Below are 14,429 nucleotides of genomic sequence, written 5' to 3'. Positions count from 1 at the left end.
CTACGTTCCCTGTGAATCAGATCTGTTCGTCACGTTCCCTTGTCCTCTTTGTTTCCCTTCTTCTGGTTTCCTGTATTGCGTCTTGTTCATCCTCTTTAGTTTCCATCTCTGTTGATCCCCCTCTGGGTGGGTGAATGAATGGTGGGCGGGTCCCGCCGCTTCCTACCTGTCAGTCAGATGGCGTTCCCTCCTGGTGGGCTGGTCCTGTCGGCTGCCTTGCCTGTCAGGTCAGATGGTGTTCTTTCCTGGTGGGCGGGTCCCTCCGGCTTCCTGCCTGTCAGTCAGAATGGCGTTCCCCTCCTGGTGGGCGGGTCCCGTCGGCTGGTCAGTCAGATGGCGTTCCCCTCTGCGGTGGGCGGGTCCGTCGGCTGCCTGCCGTGTCAGTCAGATGGCGTTCCCTCCTGGGATGCGCCACCGTTGCCGCCGTGGAGGGGCCCGTTCCCTGTTCATGTGTCACATTCTGTCATCACAAACCGATGCTAATGACTGAGGGAAGCCGTGGCAGTGGTGTCGCTCTCCCCCCTGTAACTCTGACTGGACAGAACATTTATCTGTTTTTTTCCAACGACGCCGCCGCAGAGCCTCCGCCGCGTTTTTCAGATGTTAATGAACAGTCTGCGACGGCTAAACGGCTCCTGTTTTTATTTTTATATTTATTTTTTTCTCCGCTGTCATAGTATAAGTCATTATCACAGCGCAGAGTAACACAGCTGCAGCCTGACACAGTGATTTATGGGCCGTGACTTTATTGTCAGTTGTAAAGGCCTGTGACTTCTACTGTACGTCAACGGCTACGACTGTGATTTTACAGAGATCAGAGGCTGTAACACGACTGTCACACGCCATTTATCATGGGTTAATTAGAACGGAGCGACACGACTGTTGTTTGCTAATACTAAGACATGATCTTTGTTGATTCTGTTAGTGCGTTTTATTGAGATAATTACACCTTGTGTGTAATGTTATTCAATATAAAACCCAGAGGAAAAAAACATTAGCCTAATCTGGTTTGTCGTAGCTGTATTTCCTTCTGTAGCGTCGATGATGGTTTTTCACAGCAAAAAAATAACAACAAACACCATAACATTAGTGCAGCCACAACAGTACGTGTCAAACATATGGCCCGTGGACCAGACTGGCCCCAAAAGGGTTCAAACCGGCCCAAAGTGAAAAAGTTACACAGAAGACAGAAGTGGGTTTTACATTGGACATAAGCACAAAAGTTTACTGATAGTTACCAAATGTGTAAAAAAAACTGAATTGGTGTAATGGTAGGGATGGGAAATTATCGATTAAAGGTGCAGTCTGTAAGAATTCTGTTCTCAGTCATTCTAAAATGGACTCAACTGTCACCAGACATGAGGAATCCAGTTCATTTCAAATCCTGATCTCACTGACAGTAGTTGTCCAGACGAATATTCACATTGGAAAAAGCTCATGTCAGCCCCCCAATGGTGTTTATGATGTCATTGTGTGTTTGGGGTCCTGAGGCTCCGCCCATCACCTGTCTGCCAATCACAGAGTCAGTTCCTTTGTTCATCCAGGTTGGCAGTTCCACTGAGCTGCAGCTGGAACATTTCTGATCACAAATGTCTGACCTTAATAAACGAAAAGGACTCTGATTATTCCAAAGACGACAAAGTGAGAACAAAACAAGGATCTGTAGGAGATGATTTAGAACATGGAGACGACTGAAAGAGGAGAAGGGATTTGAAGACCTTCTCTGCCTTAGTCTGACCACCGAATAAAAACCACTGAGAGCCGGGGACGCCATCTCCGCCTCTTCACCCAGGTGCTGGGCTGTGGTCTCTTCCTCCTGGCCCTGGTGAACAGACCGTGTACTGTGTAGGACTTGTCTCTGTCCATGGTAGCTCCTTGTAGTTCAGTGTTTTCTATGGAAGTTGTACCTCGTGCAGGTGTAGGCGGTGTGTAATCCGAATTGGGGGGGGGGATAGGGTGGGGGGGGAGGGTTGAAAAGGAGCATCCATGCCACCTGTACTTGGCAGAAGTAAAAGGTACACTTAAGGCTCATTTCCCTTTCTCTATCTCCTGAATCTGTGTAAACTTTCCTTTGAGTGGGCAGGACGTTTGTCCTGTTCTATTCTATATTAGACTGATGTAGAAAAAGTCTGGTGATGATTTTATTGTATGAAATTTATGGTGTGGCGCAAGGATTAGTGGAAACAAGTAGTAGACGCTCATGCTGGATCTGGCAACCCCTAGTCTGGGGGGTGGGGTGGGGTGGGGGGGTAGAGGATACCATCGGTGCCTCCACCTTCAGAGGTTTTCAGGAGGTTGGTGCCTCCACCTTCAGTCTCAGTGGAGTCGAGTTGACAGTCGTCTCTGCCAACCAGCTGCTCTGGCAACAACACACACTCAATGGAGAGGTCGTTTGTATGCAACAGTCGGCAGCAGTGTGTGTGTGTGTGTGTGTGTGTGTGTGTGTGTGTGTGTGTGTAAGGTGTGCACACACTCTGTTTGCAGTCATGCCTGTTTATGTGTGTGTCCACAAAAACACCTACTGAATGCACAGTCGAATGTGTAGCAGTGTTTCTGAACCCAGAGCTGCTTGTTAGAGCCTCAAAGTATGGAAGTAAATCTGTGTCATCGATTGGAATTATAAAAGACATTGAATTTGTAGCACTGAATTTTTTTGCACTGAAATTAAGTATCTGGATTTTTTTTTTTGTACTGAAATTAAGTATCTGACAACCAAAGACAGAAAAATAGAAGAAAACACAGAAAACAGAAGAAAAGACAGAAAAAGAAAGAAAGAGAAAGATGGAAAAAATACAGAAAAGGATTGAAAAAAAAGACAGAAAAAAGACACAAAAAGATAGAAAAGAGAAAAGACAGCAGGAAAGACAGACATACTGAAGAAAAACATGTCAGCATCTTTCTTTCTTTCTTTCTTTCTTTCTTTTCTTTCTTTCTTTCTTTCCTTCCTTCCTTCCCAGAGGCTGGTCTGAAGAGGAAACAGTAACACTTGGACCAGCTGGGTGGTTTTTAAAGTGAAACAGGAAGTAGAAAGACAGGAGCCCAGCAGATACAACTAGTTCAGCTGAAACCAGACCAGAACCTCTACACCAGAATCCAGGAGGACCAGAACCTCTATACCAGAACTCAGGAGACCAGAACCTCTATACCAGAACTCAGGAGGACCAGAACCTGAACACCAGAATCCAGGAGTACCAGAACCCTGCAGGACACCTGTTCCCCTCAGCTCCACCTGAGTCCCACAGAGACCTGGACCACATAGACCAGGTAGGTCATAGAGGGTCCTTTTAACACTGGGTTCAATGGAGTTGAAATAAATATCAAACTGAATCTGTAATTTAACAAATGAAAATTAAAAAAGAAAAAAAAAAAAAAAACAATGTGAAAGTGAACATACCGTTACAGTGTGAATGTGAATGCACCGTTACTACGGTTACAGTATTGTTAAAAAAAAAAAAAAGTCTTTTTAATCCAAGACGACAGAGGAGTAAAGTAATGAATACATTTGAGAATATCTCATCAGTTTTTATCTTTTTACTCCGTATTTAGTTATTTTTAGGCCGTTTTACTCCGTATTAGTTCATTTTCATCTGTTTACTCCATATTTAGTTTATTTTATATCCGTTTTACTCCGTATTTAGTTTATTTTATCTGTTTTACTCCGTATTTAGTTTATTTTTATCTGTTTACTCCGTATTTAGTTTATTTTTATCCATTTTACTCCGTATTTTTAATTTGTATCCGTTTTACTCCATATTTAGCTCATTTTTATCTGTTTTACTCTGTATTTAGTTTATTTTTATCCATTTTACTCTGTATTAGTTAATTTGTATCTGTTTTACTCCATATTTAGTTCATTTTATCCGTTTTACTCCATATTTAGTTCATTTTTATCCCTTTTACTCGGTATTTAGTTATTTTTCCGTTTTACTCAAATTTAGTTCATTTTTATCCGTTTACTCGGTATTTAGTTTATTTTTATCCGTTTACTCCAAATTTAGTTCATTTTATCCGTTTTAACTCGGTATTAGTTTATTTTTATCCGTTTACTCCATATTTAGCTTATTTGTATCCGTTTTACTCCATATTTAGCTCATTTTTATCCGTTTTACTCCATATTTAGCTCATTTTTATCCTTTTACTCCATTTTAGTTTTTTTTATCCGTTTTACTCCAAATTTAGTTCATTTTATCCGTTTTACTCCATATTTAGTTCATTTTTATCCGTTTTACTCGGTATTTAGTTTATTTTTATCCGTTTTACTCCATATTTAGCTCATTTGTATCCGTTTTACTCCATATTTAGCTCATTTTTATCCGTTTTACTCCATATTTAGTTTATTTTTATCCGTTTTACTCCATATTTAGTTCATTTTTATCTGTTTTACTCCATATTTAGTTCATTTTTATCTGTTTTACTCCATATTTAGTTCATTTTTCATCCATTTGAATTAAATTAATTCCTTGGACTGGTATAGACTCGACTTTTGTCTCTAACTGGTGCAGACTTTATTTCCATATGAAGTGAATGTTGGAGGAAACACCTGCGCTCCAACGTTTCTTTTATTAACAGAGCAGTTCTTAAAATAACCTGAAGGAAATGAGCCTCAGTAACTAAAGCAGAAGTCTGGACATATATATATATATATTATATATAATATATATATATTATATCACACACACGCACACCCATGTAAAGCTCTGAATGTACAAACATATATAGCTCTAAATATCTAATATGGGAATTTTTTTTTTCTTTTTTTACGTCTTGGTGTTTTCCGTCATTTTCCTTGTGTTGCGTCTTTTCATTGTGTTTTTTTCTCGTGTCTTTAAAACTGTTCCTCCTCTTTTGTCTTTTTGTGTCTTTGTCATTTCCGTTTTGCTGTTTCTTCTCCTTTTCCATCTCTTTGTCTCCACTCTTTTATGTCATTTTTATCATCTTCAAAGATCATTTGAACCATCTGGTCTTTTAACTTTCCTTTTAAACCGAACAGAATAATGACGTGACATTATTATGACAGCTTTTCCATAGTTCCGTAGTTTTCCACCAATTAACGTATCATTAATTTGAATGTGCAGACAGATGTGTTCCACTCCTCTTTTCCCTGACGGCCCATTTCTGCCATTGTTCCGTCGCGTCGTCGGATTTATACAATCAGAACCGGACCCGACTTATCGTACAATTGTCGGAGGTTTTTCATGGAGCAAGTCCATCATTCCAAACCAAACATGATCAAAATTCCACCCACCACATTCCTTTGGAACAGCTGAGATTCTTGTTCCACTTCAGAACCTAGTCATGTTTTCCAGTCTTTCATCAGTGCATTTGTAAGTGTTCCCATATGGGTTCATTATTATTAGTATTATTATTATTTTTCTGTAAACAAACCCTTTTCTAACAGTTGGAATAATCCGACTGCCTCAGGGGCTTTTGTTCCGTCTGTTTTACCCTGAATTCACTTCCAAACAGGTTGACTTGAATCTGCAAAATAGCAGGTAGAAATTAACACAAAACACAAAAGAAAACTGTTTATTTACACGTAGAAATAGAAATATTAGGGACACACGATAACTATCTGCACCAATATTTTTTTTAAATCTATTTTATTCATTATTTCGTGCATTTTTATTCATTTTATTCAATATTTAGTTTTTTAATCCATTTTATTCAATATTTAGTTCATTTTTATCCATTTTACTCAGTATTTAGTTCATGGTGTCCTATTTCCTGTGCAGAAACAGACATGTCAGCTGAGAGGTTATTCAACTTAACATGACCCTGGAATCAACCAAGAAAGAAAGAAAGACTAAATATGACTCATTTCCCATAAGTCAGCTCTGCCCAGAATAAAAACCACCACATGTAGAACCCACAGTTCAACGCACTAGTAGAATATAGGTAAAAAAACAAAACAAAAACTGATTTACACATAAAAATGCAAAATACGGAAGGTAATGAATGAGGATAAATCACTTAAGGAAGGTTAAAACTAGAGGAAAAAATCATTTGGGGACTGATTTAAGAGTGGAACCAATTTAAACGTAAAACTGATTTAAAGTAGAACTGATTTAAAAATAGAACCAATTTCAAAGGGGAACCGATTTAAAAGTGGAACCGATTTAAAAGTAGAATGATTTAAAAGTGGAACTGATTTAAAAGTAGAACCGATTTAAAAGTGGAACCGATTTAAAAGTAGAACCTTTTTAAAAGTGGATCCGATTTAAAAGCAGAACCGATTTAAAAGCGGAACCGATTTAAAAGTAGAACCGATTTAAAAGTAGAACCAATTTAAGAGTAGAACCGATTAAAAATAGAACCGATTTATAAAAGTGGAACGATTTAAAAGTGGAACCGATTTTAAAGTAAAACTGATTTAAAAGTGGAACTGACTTAAAAATAGAACTGGGTCTTTATGGGTTAATTAATTTTTTTTAACATAAAAGCCCCTCTCAGACTAAATGTAGGTAAAACTGTCTCTAGACTATTCTATTTGTTTTTAAATGTTTGAATGGCCTTGCCCCCTCCTACCTGTCTGACCTGATCCACCCCTATGCCCCCCTCGTGCTCTCAGGTCAGCAGATCAGCTGCAGCTTGTGGTTCCAAAAACTAGAAAGAAGCTTCATGGGGACCGTGCCTTTCTGTTGTCGCCCCAAAGTTGTTGAACCAGTTGCCCTTAGTTTTAGACAGCCTCGTCTCTACCTGTCTTTAAATCACGTCTAAAAACGCACTTTTTCTCATTGGCTTTTAATCGATGAGTGACATGTCTGTTTTGTTTTGTTTTTCTTATGCTGTTTTATCAGATTTTAATTTGTCTTTGTTTTTATGATGGTTGTATTTTGGTGTTCTTAGCCCGCTTTACCCTGTGTTATCACTAGTTTTACTTACTTATTTACTTATTTAATCCCTTGTTTTATGTTTTGTGTACGGCACTATGGTCAGCTGTAAAGTTCTTAAAGTGCATTATAAATAAAATATTGGTATGGTATGGTATGGTATGGTAGACCCAGTGGGCGTGGCCTGTTCTTCTGTGTTGGCTCCAGACCAGTGGGTGTGGCCAGTTATTCTGTGGGCGTGGCCTTTTCTTCCGTGTGGACTCTATCAGTTGGATGTAGATTCATCTGAACCTAAATCATTCATTATTTATTCCAGTCTATTAAACCGCAGCAGAAATATAATATAGTTTTAAATGATGCAAACCCACACACATATGCTGTTGGTGAGTGTGAGGTCCACCCCCCACCACCACCCCCCTCCCCTCAGCCGTTCACCTCCAGAGTCGGTCGACTGCACAGCTCCATTTGTAGCATCAGCTGTCTGAATGCACAGCTTGTTAGTGGCTCCAGACCAGCGCTCAGCTCAGAGCGAAGGGGGGTGCAGCCGGGATCCGGCAGCGGAGCGGACCGCCTTAATGGTGGACACAGCCGACAGGTCAGATACTGGTTAGAGAGGGAGACGGATACAGCAGCAGCAGCAGCCAACACTGGGTTTAACCCTTTAAGGGCTGACAGATGAGTCCAGTGTGTGTTTGAGGTTCATTAAAGCTGCACTGAGGAGGAGCTGGGGTTCCTTTACTACAGAGGTTTAGTTTGACTGTGTGTTTAAGGGTCAAAACAGGTGGAAGAACAGAAAAAGACAGAGAGGAAGTGAAGTTGGACAGCTTTGGACTAAATAAGGCACTCAACAACAGCGTTGGGCAAATTACTTTTAAAAAGTAGTTATAGTTACTAGTTACTTTCCCAAAAAAGTAGTTGAATTAGTAACGGAATTACTCCTTCATAAATGTAATTAGTTACCAGGGAAAGTAATTAATGCATTACTTTTTTTGAAAAACCTTCAAATATGGAAAAGGAAACTGATTTTTGAGTGTGTTTCACAGGTCAGTTTTATAGAGTAGAACAGCAGACAGGTACTGAATACCATGACTGTGGTGAGGCTGGGGTCCACCAGGGCCTGGCTGGGGTCCACCAGAGCCCGACTTTTCCACCACATAAGTGCATACACACACACATATGTGTGTATCCAGGAACCTCCAAGGACATTAAATCCATCTCCATATTTATCGGTAGTTTGGGCTGAAACGTGTCCGTGGACACAAACCATCAGAGTGACGATCACATGACCACCAGAGCAGGAGCGGTTTTACCTGAGACTCCTCCTCATTCAACAGAGTGAGGCCCTGGAGGACTCAAGGTTACCTTCCACCATCACACAGACCAGACGGGGACTCGACTGCAGCTGCTCCGTTCTCCAAGATCAGATCAGATATTTAGAGTTAGAGCACAGGAACAAACAGGGAGGGGGGAGGGGGGGTCAACCATACAGACCAGGGGGTCAGACATACGGACCCTTTGGTGGGCCGGTTTGGACCCTGAGGGGGTCAGTTTGGACCCTTAGAGGCCGCTTTGGACCCTTAGGTGGGTCAGTTGGGACCTTTAGGTGGGCTGGTTTGGACCCTTAAATGGGCCAGTTTAGGCCCCTGGACCACATGTTAGACCCCTGTGTTGTGGATCCTCCTGGTCTGATGTGGATCCTACTGGTCTGGATTGGACGTCCCTGTGTTAAACCTTGTCTTTGTCTGTTTGAATGTGTCCTGGACCACGTGGTCTGTGATGGACCACATGGTCTCTTCTGGACCACATGGTCTCTCTCTGGACAACATGGTCTCTGCTGGACCACCTGGTCTCTGATGGACCACCTGGTCTGTGATGGACCATGTGATCTCGATGGACAGGTCTATCAGATCAGGCTCACATATGCTCTCATGTGTCTCACAGGTATTAGAATATTCACACCCAAAAGTTTCACATTAGCATTTTTTTTTTTTTTTTTCAGTTCTAGAAACGCTAAATCGACAAAACATGCGAACTCGTTCCAGTTCCTGTTCAAATACCTGAGTCAGTTTGTCCTGGTCTCATGTGAGCCTGGATGCGGGAGGGAGGGGGGGGGCAGGACACAAAGACACACACAGACAGGCTTTAGTAAGGGGGGGGGGGTCAAACATACGGACCAAAACCGGACCTCCAAAGGGTCCGATCTGGCCCAGATGGGATGAATTTACAAAGTGCCATGAAGATGAAGGAAGTGGAACTGAAAATCACACCAGAGTGTTGAATGAACTCCAATAGTGTTAACATGTGGACGAGACACAGAAGAAAATAAGACAAATTATACGGAAACGTCTGTGTGGGAATTAGAGAGTCAACGGAAAAGAGACTGTTATTGTCCTTTTTTTCCGTCCTCTCCTGTCTTCCCTCCATCTCCCGTCCTCTCCTGGTCTCCGTTCCTCGTCCACTTCCTCGTCCTCCTCTCGTCCTCCGTCCTCTCCTGTCCTCTTCTTCCGTCCTTATCTCCTGCAGGTGTGTGTAATTCTTTGCTAACGCAGTCGTTCGTGTCATTATTAAAAGTGCGTAAACGTTGGCAGATCCAGGTCGAGACTGTACGGTTTTTGGTGAATCTGAGGACAGAAGTATAGTTTGTGCTGATTCGGCTTCGTTTAGTAAAGTGGCAGAAGTATCAGTCACACAGCAGCTTTCTAATACACAGCGATTAGCTATTCCTGCACTGGACTCGCCTCATTTATGAGCAGGAATTAATCATGTCCGCAGTAATTAAACTCATCTGAAATAATCTACGGAGTAAAGACGCGCCAAGGTGGGGAGAGTTAAGGAAAGTTCAGGGAGGAAGATCAGCTGGGATCTACTGGGACAGAACTGGGATGGAACTGGTGTAGAACTGAATAATTTTTTCCGCAACTGTATATAATTCTATTTTTTGTTAAGGGATAGTTTAAAAACTGAAAAAATTACAAAAATACAACAAATGTGAACAAAATAAAGAATAACAAGAACAAAACATGCACAAAAATGAACAAAAATTTGAGAAACATTAATGAAATGATGTTCAAATTACATTTATTTCTCTTAATCCATTTCATGTTGTTCATATTTGTTATTCTCAGTTTTTGTTTGGTTAATTAGTTTGTAAATGTGAATATTTTCATGTAATTTGACTTTTTTTCCACTAAAACAAAGTTAAAAAACTGTATTTGTCATTATTTTTCTGTTTTTCTGTTGTTATTCTGCTGGTTCTGATCCACTTTACATCATACTCTTGTAAATGTAGAACCTGAACTCACATGTTTGTTCAAATCTTCATTTGTATTTTTTAATCCTTTGGACTCTTTTGACTCAGCTTTTGTCCAACAGCCAAAAGACTGCTTTACAAAAGTTGAGGGGGTGCAGTGCAATACAGAAACATGCAAAAATTAAAAAAGGTGCAATAGTGACCCCTCCATCGTGCAAATTTTTTTTTTTTTTTTTTTACCTTTAGTAACTTATTTATTTATTTATTTTAGTTCATTTTTAATATTTTATTGTATATATGGGTTGTTTTTAGTTGGTGTTTTTAGGATTTTTTTCTGTGTTTTATTTCATGCTGTGCATTTTGCTATTTCCTCTGTAACGCATCTGGGATTTTTCGTTGAATGACAATTAATAAATCTGAATCTGAATTTTTGGACCAATTTTGGTCCACGGGCCGTATGTTAGACACCCTGGTCTGGTCCTGTACACTGTAAAAAAAAAAAAAAAAAAAAAAACGTAATATTCTGGCAGCAGGGGTGTGGAGAAATTACTGTATAATAACGGAAAATAACCATCTAATAAAAATACGGTAATTTTCCATAATTAAAATAGTTTTTTGCCCTAACTTTACCTGCAATTTTTTTTTTTGACTTTTTAATATTAATAAAAAATATTTACATGTATTAAAACAATCAAATTATATATATATATATATATATATATATATATATATATATATATATGTGTGTGTGTGTGTATAAAAAAATTTCAATGAGACTCAGTTGTACAATCCACTGATAAAAACTGTATTTGGACAGTTTATCAGTGCTTATACATGTTATACATTCACAAAAATACATTTATTCAACATTTTTGTTGTGAAACCTCCTGTAATTACACAAGATATTTGTCAATTAACAAACAAGTGTGGTTAAACTCACAGAGCAAATACTTCTTTTACGGTTAATTGTCAGTAATTTTATTTTGTTTTATTTATTTATTTATTTTCAGTATTGAACTTTAAATTAACAGTTTAATCTCATAAATAGAAAATAAATATTTGTGAAATGACAATACATTTGCAAATGTATTTTAACTGTATTTTTCTGTGAAAAAGAAAAAATGTCTTTTAAGGAATTGGAATTTTTTGGTTATTCACAGTTACAGTTTTTTCGTGTTATTTTACATTTGACATGTAAAATCAGTCTTTTTTGTCATTTCATAGATATTTTCCTGTATCTTAAAAATACAGGAAAAATCTGTAAAATAAATAGTGAAAATTCTGTTAAATTACAGATTTTTTTACAGTGTAGGAATGAAAATGGGTTCAGAACCGTTCAGTCTGACAACAAATGTGTGAGCGAATTATTGAACTGTTTCAAAAGAATGTCCCTCAAAGAAAACAGGAAGGGATTTGGTGTTTCAACCTGGACTGAGCGCATGTTTGTTTGTTTCTTTCATTTCCCTTCAAACAGCAGATCTGTGGTCGAAGGTAGAACACTGCTTTTATGGTCTGTTTACTTCTACATTCGAACCAACATGGAAAATACAGATACTAGGAAGAAAAAAACAACTGAAACTACTGCAGCAAAAGGAGATTTAACGTTTGGACCGGACTGGAGGAGGAAAGGGAAACGGGTTTCATTCTGTTCGGTTCATGCCACCCCCACACCCCCCTCTACTGTTCATTCCATTCACCCCCCCACCCCCCCATACTGCATCCCCCCCCGTACCCTTACCGTTTGTTCCCCTCCAGCTCTACTGTTCATTCCATTCACTCCCCCCCTCCATGCTGTTCATTCCACCCCCTACTGTTCCTTCCCCCCTGTACTGTTCATTCCCCCCCCCCCCCTTACCGTTCACTCCCCCCACTGTTCATTCCAACCCCCCCATACTGTTCATTCCCCCCTGTACTGTCATTCTCTTCCCCCCCCCATACCGTTCATCTCCCTCATCCCCCCCCCCCATTCATTCCAACCCCCCTCCCCATTCCCCCCTCTACTGTTCATTCCAACCCCCCCATACTGTTCATTCCACCCCCCCCACCCCGCTTCTCCGTTCCTCAGTGTCAGCCCCCCCCTCCCTGCTCTTACTAATGGCCCTTATATTTCTTGGACTTCCCCGTTTTGCCTCTCTGTTTGTTCCTTGGTCTGTTCGACTGTCGGTGCCTCTGGGAGTTGTTCCATTTTACATCTTTCATTCTCCTTCGTCTCCTTCTTTCTCCTCCAGCCTCCACAACAAAACACCTCCGCCATGTCACCCGTCTTTAAATAGGCTTTAATTTGTCTGAGTTCCCTGCGTTTTTAGCCCCCACCTGGATTCCGCCAGCGTTTCCAACTGGGTCATTTTTCACTTTTTCACTTTGCGCCATGGGGGCAACAATTGTCCTGGTTCCATTTTCATGCTAATTGGTTGAATTTTGCAAATGTATCATTGTTCTGTTCCACATAAAAACTGTTGGTTCTTCACGACGACTGTTTTCACCATCAAAGCTTTTCTAAACCCTCTGCTGTCCAGGTGAGTATATTAAACACACTTTAACCCTCTGGCTGTCCAGGTGAGTTATTAAACACACTTTAACCCTCTGGTCTCCAGGGAGCATATTAAACACACTTAACCCTCTGGTGTGGTGAGTATTAAACACACTTAACCCTCTGCTGTCCAGGTGAGTATATTAAACACACTTTAACCCTCTGGTGTCCAGGTGAGATATTAAACACACTTAACCCTCTGGCTGTCCAGGTGAGTATATTAAACACGTAACCCTCTGGCTGTCCAGGTGAGTATATTAAACACACCTTAACCCTCTGCTGTCCAGGTGAGATATTAAACACACTTTAACCCTCTGCTGTCCAGGTGAGTATTTAAACACACTTTAACCCTCTGCTGTCCAGGTGAGTATATTAAACACACTTTAACCCTCTGGTGTCCAGGTGAGTTATTAAACACACTTTAACCCTCTGCTGTCAGGTAAGTATATTAAACACACCTTAACCCTCTGGTGTCCAGGTGAGTATAAAACACACTTTAACCCTCTGCTGTCCAGGTGAGTATAAACACACTTTAACCCTCTGGTGTCCAGGTGAGTATATTAAACACACTTTAACCCTCTGTGTCCAGGTGAGTATATTAAACACACTTTAACCCTCTGGTGTCCAGGTGAGTATATTAAACACACTTTAACCCTCGGTGTGTGAGTATGTTAAACACACTTTAACCCTGCTGCCAGGTGAGTATATTAAACACACCTTAACCTCTGCTGTCCAGGTGAGTATATAAACACACCTTAACCCTCTGGTGTCCAGGTGAGTATATTAAACTCACTTAACCCTCTGGTGTCCAGGTGAGTATATTAAACTCACTTTAACCTCTGGTGTCCAGGTGAGTATAATAAACTCACTTTAACCCTCCATTCTAATCCACGTTGTTGACTGTTTTTATAATGATGCTTTTACTTTAACGACTTTTACATAAAACCACATTTCGTTCCACTGACAACAGTTTTACGACAACAGTAAAGCTACCAGTACATGTCTCCAAGGTGATGATTTTTCCTCAGCAGGAATAAATAAATACCACAAAAAAAAACAAAATCAAACCAAAGCCTTTCTTTGGAACGCTGACGTGGGTTTTCCCTCTGGAACCACAGACCGAACTGACAGGGAACAGTGGAAAGGATGAACGAAGAAAAGAAAAAAAAAAGAAAGGATGACTGGCTGGTGAGGTGGACTGTGTTTGTGGTCCAGGTCCTGTTGGTCCAGATCCTGTTGGTCCAGGGTCCACACACACAGACCATCTGAAGACTAATTAGAACACACAATAAAACAGTTAACTATAGTGAATGACAAATACAGTGGAAAAAAACCCCGTTAAATTATGAAAGTGTTACATTACAAACTATCTAAAAAAGGAAAACTCTTCAGTCAAATAAGTTCCATTGGACTGATATAAAGGTATAATTTCTACATGTTTCTATCAGATCAGATCTATCACACCAACCCTTTAAGAACAGACAGAACACTGATCCAACTGGACTAAGGTTCTAAGGGACTGACTGTCTCTTGACCTTTACAAAGCAGTTTATCTATCTATATCTATCTATCTATCTATCTATATCTATCTATATCTACACACACACACACATATGTATTGTATATATATATATATATATATATAATATTGAGGATGCAGTTGTCTTGTTTTAATACTCAGAAATATCAAGTACCTTTTCATCCAAATGGTTATCACATATCATATTTCCAAAAACCTTAAGAGACTTTAAAGAACTGTGGTTCAATTTAGTGGTGTAAGGAGAAGGTAGGCAGGGTGGAGATAAGGCTGGGGGGGGGG

The sequence above is a fragment of the Sphaeramia orbicularis genome, unplaced genomic scaffold (assembly GCF_902148855.1).
Source record: "Sphaeramia orbicularis unplaced genomic scaffold, fSphaOr1.1, whole genome shotgun sequence".
Taxonomy (NCBI): Eukaryota; Metazoa; Chordata; class Actinopteri; order Kurtiformes; family Apogonidae; genus Sphaeramia; species Sphaeramia orbicularis.
The sequence above is the reverse complement of the archived record's forward strand: the minus strand, read 5'-3'. Positions refer to the sequence as shown.